The sequence below is a fragment of the Macrobrachium nipponense genome, chromosome 12 (assembly GCF_015104395.2).
Source record: "Macrobrachium nipponense isolate FS-2020 chromosome 12, ASM1510439v2, whole genome shotgun sequence".
In the NCBI taxonomy this organism is placed as follows: domain Eukaryota; kingdom Metazoa; phylum Arthropoda; class Malacostraca; order Decapoda; family Palaemonidae; genus Macrobrachium; species Macrobrachium nipponense.
In genome coordinates, this window is record NC_087205.1 from 16,325,365 (window position 1) to 16,331,933 (window position 6,569).

At 36.2% G+C, this 6,569-nt stretch overlaps 1 protein-coding gene across 1 annotated transcript in view; it reads right to left on the reverse strand.

Annotated features, from left to right (window-relative positions):
* Window positions 1–6,569, reverse strand: part of LOC135224955 (uncharacterized) — a 273,007-nt gene that overhangs the window by 76,220 nt on the left and 190,218 nt on the right. The window lies entirely within an intron of this gene.

A 6,569-nucleotide genomic window follows, 5' to 3' on the forward strand; every position in this document is an offset into this window, starting at 1 on the left:
ATAAAACGCCATTCTCTAAAACTTCCAGTGTCTCACACAGAGGTCCTTTGATTCTGGCAATTTTTAGGCGGTCTCCCCCCCTACCCAACTCCTGAACAACAGCGAATTATGGACTGTTATGGCCAACCTACACTTTCTAGTTCTCTAACATGGCCACATGCCACCTCTAAATATTCTACGCAAATTTTGCCCCCAACCTAACCTTATTGCCATACATCTGTCATATTTAAATCTCTGTCACCTTTCATTCCTCTTCATTCTCGATATACACAAGTATTTCATAACAAGAGTTGCCATATTTTTCTTTCGTCTGAACTTCGCTACCGCTTCAAATTCACTTTAGCCTCGGAAGTTTTACTACTCTGGGACTTGTGCGAAGTGTCCGCTGCCTTTTGTAGATTTCCCTGAAATATTCTGTGATTCGCTCGTTTCTTTTTAATAATGTTAGAAGGATTTACTAATAAAAGTATTTTTAAGTCAACGTCTTCCCATTTTATAAGGTATACTTAAAGTTAATTATACCGACTTTCATGCTTTAATTGGTTTCATAATCTTTCGGCAGTTTTCCATTGTGAAAGCTTTAAATTTCTCAAGATATACAGGTGGGTAGAGCGCGCGCGCGCACGCACACACACATATATATACATATGTAAATACAACATTTTAAAAAATGTATCTAAGTCCAGGTCTAAATCTCGAACTTCATAAACATTTCTTAAATTTTATACAATAACTTCCATGGGGATACATACCGAAAATCCGTGTCATCCACACACACACACACACACACACCCAGAGAGAGAGAGAGAGAGAGAGAGAGGACTCGAAATTACAATACCACCACTGCTCGAAGTATTTCAGTATTTCTTCCTCGTTTTATCCCTCATTTTTTTCTTCTTTTTCTTTTGCGTCTTTTGCAATTACATCCCGGCCGCTGGTGTGGGTATTCGGGTCACGCGTCGGCATTTTTGTGGTCCGCTGCATACGGGCAGCCGCCAAGGGAGCCCCTGACTGACTCGGTCTCAACCCTCCTTTGTTTTGCGAAAGCTAAAATGTATGAACAGTAAAGAATGCCCAACATTTTTCCTGACTGATCTCATCGCGGAGAGTAAAAAAAAAAAAAAAAAAAAAAAAAAAAAAAAAAAAAAAAAAAAAAAAAAAATTGCCTTTCCGGCGTATTGGTTTGCAAAATCACATACATGCAAGGCCACGCGCGCAGACACACACAACACACACACACACACACACACACACACATATATATATATATATAATATATATATAGTACACATATAGTATATACAAATATAAAAAGGGCCACTTCATTCTACAAAAAAATGCATTCCTCTATGTTACATGGTTTCTGAGCAATAAATACTTGTATTGGTAATGGGACTTTATGGACACCCTGTATTGAAGGAAAAAAAAGCTCTTGATAATGTTAGAAAGGAACTGCATGTTTCTAAATGCATGAGGTCTTACACCTATAAATGCGTAGACTTATAGATAGACACACATATTTATAATATTTTAAGAATATTCATATTTAAAGATGAAAGGAAGTTGGGGAATCTTTCTTCACTAAAACGCCAGAATGGAGGTAATATAATTGAATGTCAACCCTACTTCAAAGGCTGCATTCCCCTTAAAACGACCCATCGTCCTTTGGGGGAGAAGGACCACTATCTGCAGCGCGTTCATGAGGAATAAACGTCACGTCCAGTTTTCTGCCTCGTCTTGGACACCCGGCCATCCTTCTCTCTTTCTCTTATGTGTGCATAAGCTCCTTCACTCACTCCCTTGATTTTAGGGTCTCGTTGTGGCCCAGTGACGCTTGCACCAGACATTTCAAAGTCATTTACTCTTTCTTCTTTTATATTTCGTGTCTTATAACTGAACTGAATTGAATGGAGTTTTAGGCCAAAGGCCAAGCACTGGGACATATGTAGTCATTCAGCGCTGAAACGGAAATTGTCATTAAAAGGTTTGAAAGGTGTAACAGAAGGAAAACCATGCAGTCGCACTATAAATAAATTGTTAGGAGAGGGTGGAATAGTAAGATGGAAGAAAGAGAATATGAAAGGAGGTACAGTAAAAGTAATGAAAGGGGTGGAAGCTAGGGGCCGAGGGCACGCGGCAAAGAACCTCAATTAATGCCTACAGTGCACAACATGAGGGTGTACTGACTAACAGCACTAACCTCCTATATACGGGTCGTGTTTTATTATGACCCAAGCAATTTGCTTGAGGTTCAAGCATCCACTGCGAGTTTTACTGATACCATTTATTCCTCTGAAGAGCAGAGATTCTAATTCTACTTAAAACTTCCCTTTATCTGAAGTTTCAATCAACATCTTGGGAATGTAGACTCCCCTTGTTCTTGTCTTTTTATCGTCCCGTGAACCTACCAATTCTTATTCTCCCTTCCACTTTATCTTACAAATAATTTCCTCCAAGCAAAGATCTTAGCATGATCGACGTAATAGTTCCTTAAAGTCAAATGACAAAGTTATCTATATCTAGTATTCTTAAAATTTCAGTCATTACAAACTGGTGCCGTATAAGTTGTACACTTTTCTTTCTAGAGTAACTACATAGGAAGGTCCAGTGAGAGAGGAAAATCATGGAATAGAAGACGAGACAAAAAAGGAAGAGATTTGACTTTACGACGGCATCATCATCGTTCGTTATTTTAGTGTCATACAGCCAATTTCTGCATCGAGAAGCCAATAAGGGTCATACAAAAGAAGTCACGCACTTTCATGCTGGTGTGACGTCACCTTGACGCGCATGCAAAACTTAAGTTTTGCATCATTAAATACCGAAAACATTATCGGATCCAGAATATGAATCTGTAAGATTAATTTATATTAAACGCATATAATAAAATGTCAGGTAAATTATTTTTCCACTCCTCCACACCTTCAATAAAATTATAGATCTATCGCGATAGGCAGCCCATCGCAAGCACTTGAAGAATGTCAGGATGAAAAGAGTGACAGAAATCACTTGCTAAATAAAGTAATCAGGAGAGAGAGTGCCTGAGTTAAAGCGATTATGGTTAAGGTTCAGGATCAGTCCATTAAAAACTCAACATGCCTCTGTTGGCATAAGCATTGAATTAGGTATGTCACTTTGAACGCTAAGGATAGAAAAGGTAATATCTCCTACGTCTAAGTGCATGTAAATTGTGTTTGTGTTTATATACACACACACACACACACACACACATATATATATATATATATTATATATATATATATATTTATTAATTATATACATATATATATATATATATATATATATATATATATATATATATAGTATAAGCAAAGGACAGTAAGTCGAAAGGCTTAGCACCACTCCACTGTTTCACATTCCTGCGTGGATTTTGGCTTTATATATATATTCAAAACGTTCCATATTTACGTGATTCATATATATATATATATATATAATATATATATATATATAATATATACACGCACACACATATATATATACATACGTACATTCGAACAGACGAATAGATGGATTAACCTGATTTAAATACTAAACGAAGACGATTTAACTTAATACCTAACAGAAGAAAGGAGAGCTAAGAATAATCCCCGATGCCCACTGAAGGCCACAAAGAAAGCAGTCAAGGAAATGTAGGTGGTGTTGATTGCAATAATAAAAACAACAGTGACATGGATATCTGATAATTGCTTCCATTGACATTCGATATCTCCTGTCCCATTCGCTAGACAAAAGGAGAGAGAGAGAGAGAGAGAGAGAGAGAGAGAGAGAGAGAGAGAGAGAGAGAGAGAGAGAGCACAAAAGGGTAACTGATAAAATGGAGTTCAGTGCTGGAATAGTTTTCTGATTAAAGAATAAATGGGGTATTTAAGAGAAATGGCAAGATCAAATGGAAACGATTTTTCGCTTTATATTCTTCAGTAAGCTAAAACACATCTCTCATGGAAATAAAAAAAAAAATTAAAGATTCAGAACAAAACTGAATCATTTGAGGGGGTCAGCAAAAGTTTCTAAAGGCATTGTCTTCGATAAATCGCTAGCAGTCGTCGTAATTCGTTTTGTATACACCAGCTGATAACAGCGGCCTTTACACAAACACACACACACACACACACATGTAGATATATAGCAAGATAGATATATGATGTGGTGCATATGAATGTCAATGCGCTGACGTCTCAATAAGAGAATTACACTACAGCCCCCAAACAGAAATGAATTGAACTCAAGAGGTGTAAACACACAGCGATCCTACTAGACCTATAAATCAGCGTTTTAGATATCAGTACAAATCATGCTCGAGAGTTGAAGTTTTATTCCTCCCACTGAGATTTACTTTAATAGAATTATCAATTATATATATATATAAACACGTAACATATATACTATGTATACACACACACACACACATACACATCATATATATATATATATATCATATATATAATATATATATATATATATATATAATAATATATATATTAAACTTGATCACCTCCACTATTCTTCTGTGCCTTAACACAGTTGATCATTTATAGGACCTCATTTAAACATAATGGTGTCTAACGGAGACTTTTATTAAAGAATAACTGACAACCTTTCAAGAACTTTATATATATATATATATATATATATATATATATATATATATATATATATATATATATATATATTACCTATATATAAGTATATTACCGAGTATATGTGTATACACACACACACACATATATATATATGTGTGTGTGTGTGTGTGTGTGTGTGTGTGTGTGTGTGTGTGTGTGCGTGCGTGCGCGCGCGCGCGTATGTATGTACGTGAAGATAAATGTGCCGACTACAAAGGGAGAGAAAGAGAAAGAGAAAGAGGAGCAGAGAAAGGGAAATATGTGTACATAAAAACTCAAGCTGAGAGGGCGTAACTGTCAGGTAAAAGTGAATCTCTCTCTTTTGCCCGAAAAGTTTTCAAAGCAGAAGCCGAAGGAAATATCAAATTACTGTAGAGTGAGGGAGGGCGGATGGCTCTCCGATCTAGAAAGCGAGATTTTTATTCCAGATTCTCGCGGGGGGAAAATGGAGCTTTTTTTTTTTTCTCAGTCTATTTTTCGCAGTTTAATTTTTTTTTACTTGTCATAAATGGTATCTCTTTTTATTTTGTTTCAAAATGTTATTTCCACCACCCCTCCTTCACATTTCCCTTCTTCCTTACGTATTATAAATACTAGCAAATTTGTATACAGAAATTATGTATGAAAATTCGTAAAGTAACTAAGCCTAGGGGCATAACCAGACTCGTTTCATGGGCAGAACCAGCTCCGTTTCAGGGAATCCCTTCTCACCCCCACCCCCTTCGGAAGGGGGTGGGGAGGTAGGATGAAAGCCCATTATAAACCATCTTAGTGGTCCCCACTATAACCCTGCCAAGTTTCACGCCCATTGGACCAGCCGTTTGGCCGTGATTGAATGACAGACGAACGGACAGACATTACGCCTATTATAGTAAGATTTTTTTTAATATCCTGACAATTCGAAAACGGGATCTCTCTCTCTCTTAACACACCGGGAAAGTTTTATCTCTCTCTCTCTCTCTCTCTCACCAAACCGGAAAGGTTTTTCCTTAATTTTTCCAACAATCTGGAAATGGGATTTTTTTTTTACCTTCCTTTTCTTGGCTTCCTTCACGTATTTGTTTTTTAGTGCTGGGCTATCTAATTCCACCATTTTTCTGCCTCTCAAGTGTTTGTTTTAAATGTCGCAAATCGCTGGATAATCCATCTCATTTTTTCTCTCTTTTAAGCGTTTTTCTGAAGTTTCCAAATTGGTTGTTTTAGTACATCGTTTTCCCAACTTTTAGGGCTTTTATTTTTATTTATTTATTTTTTTATTTATTTATTTTGTGACGTTTCGGAAGTGAGACAATTTCTCCCCGCCTTCCTTTTCAGTGTTATGTTATTTCCTATTACATTTTCGTAAGTAGATTTTTACATGTTTCAAAATGTTTCTTCTTTTATATTTGATATACTTTTTCTCCATTATTCCCTTAAGACACCAAATGGGATCTTTCCTCCGTCTTCTAAAGGATGTTCTGTTTCGTTATTTTTAAAATTTCCACTATTAAAGGAAGCGTATAGCCATTTTTTTTTACATATTCTTCATTGTAAAAAGTGTCTTTCTCGTCTCCCATTGTTCCATTTTTCATATTCTTCATTTTCTTACAAACTGTAGCCAATCTGCAACACCTAGTTTTCACCTACTTATTAACCAGATTTTTTTTTTTTAAATAAGGGAAAATGATTCTATGGTTACAGGTCCACACAATAATCTAGCATGTGAGTATATGGTCTTGAATGGATATTAAAAGCTTTCGAACCTAGTACAAGGTTCGAAAGCTTTTAATATTCATTAAAGACCATATACTCACATGCTAGATTATTGTGGACCTGCAACCGTTGTCATCATTTTCGACAAGGAAAACTGTACCCACAAATGATTATATCTTGTAACTCGGCATTTTCCCGCCTCTTCATTTGTTCTCTTTTTCGACATTTACCCAT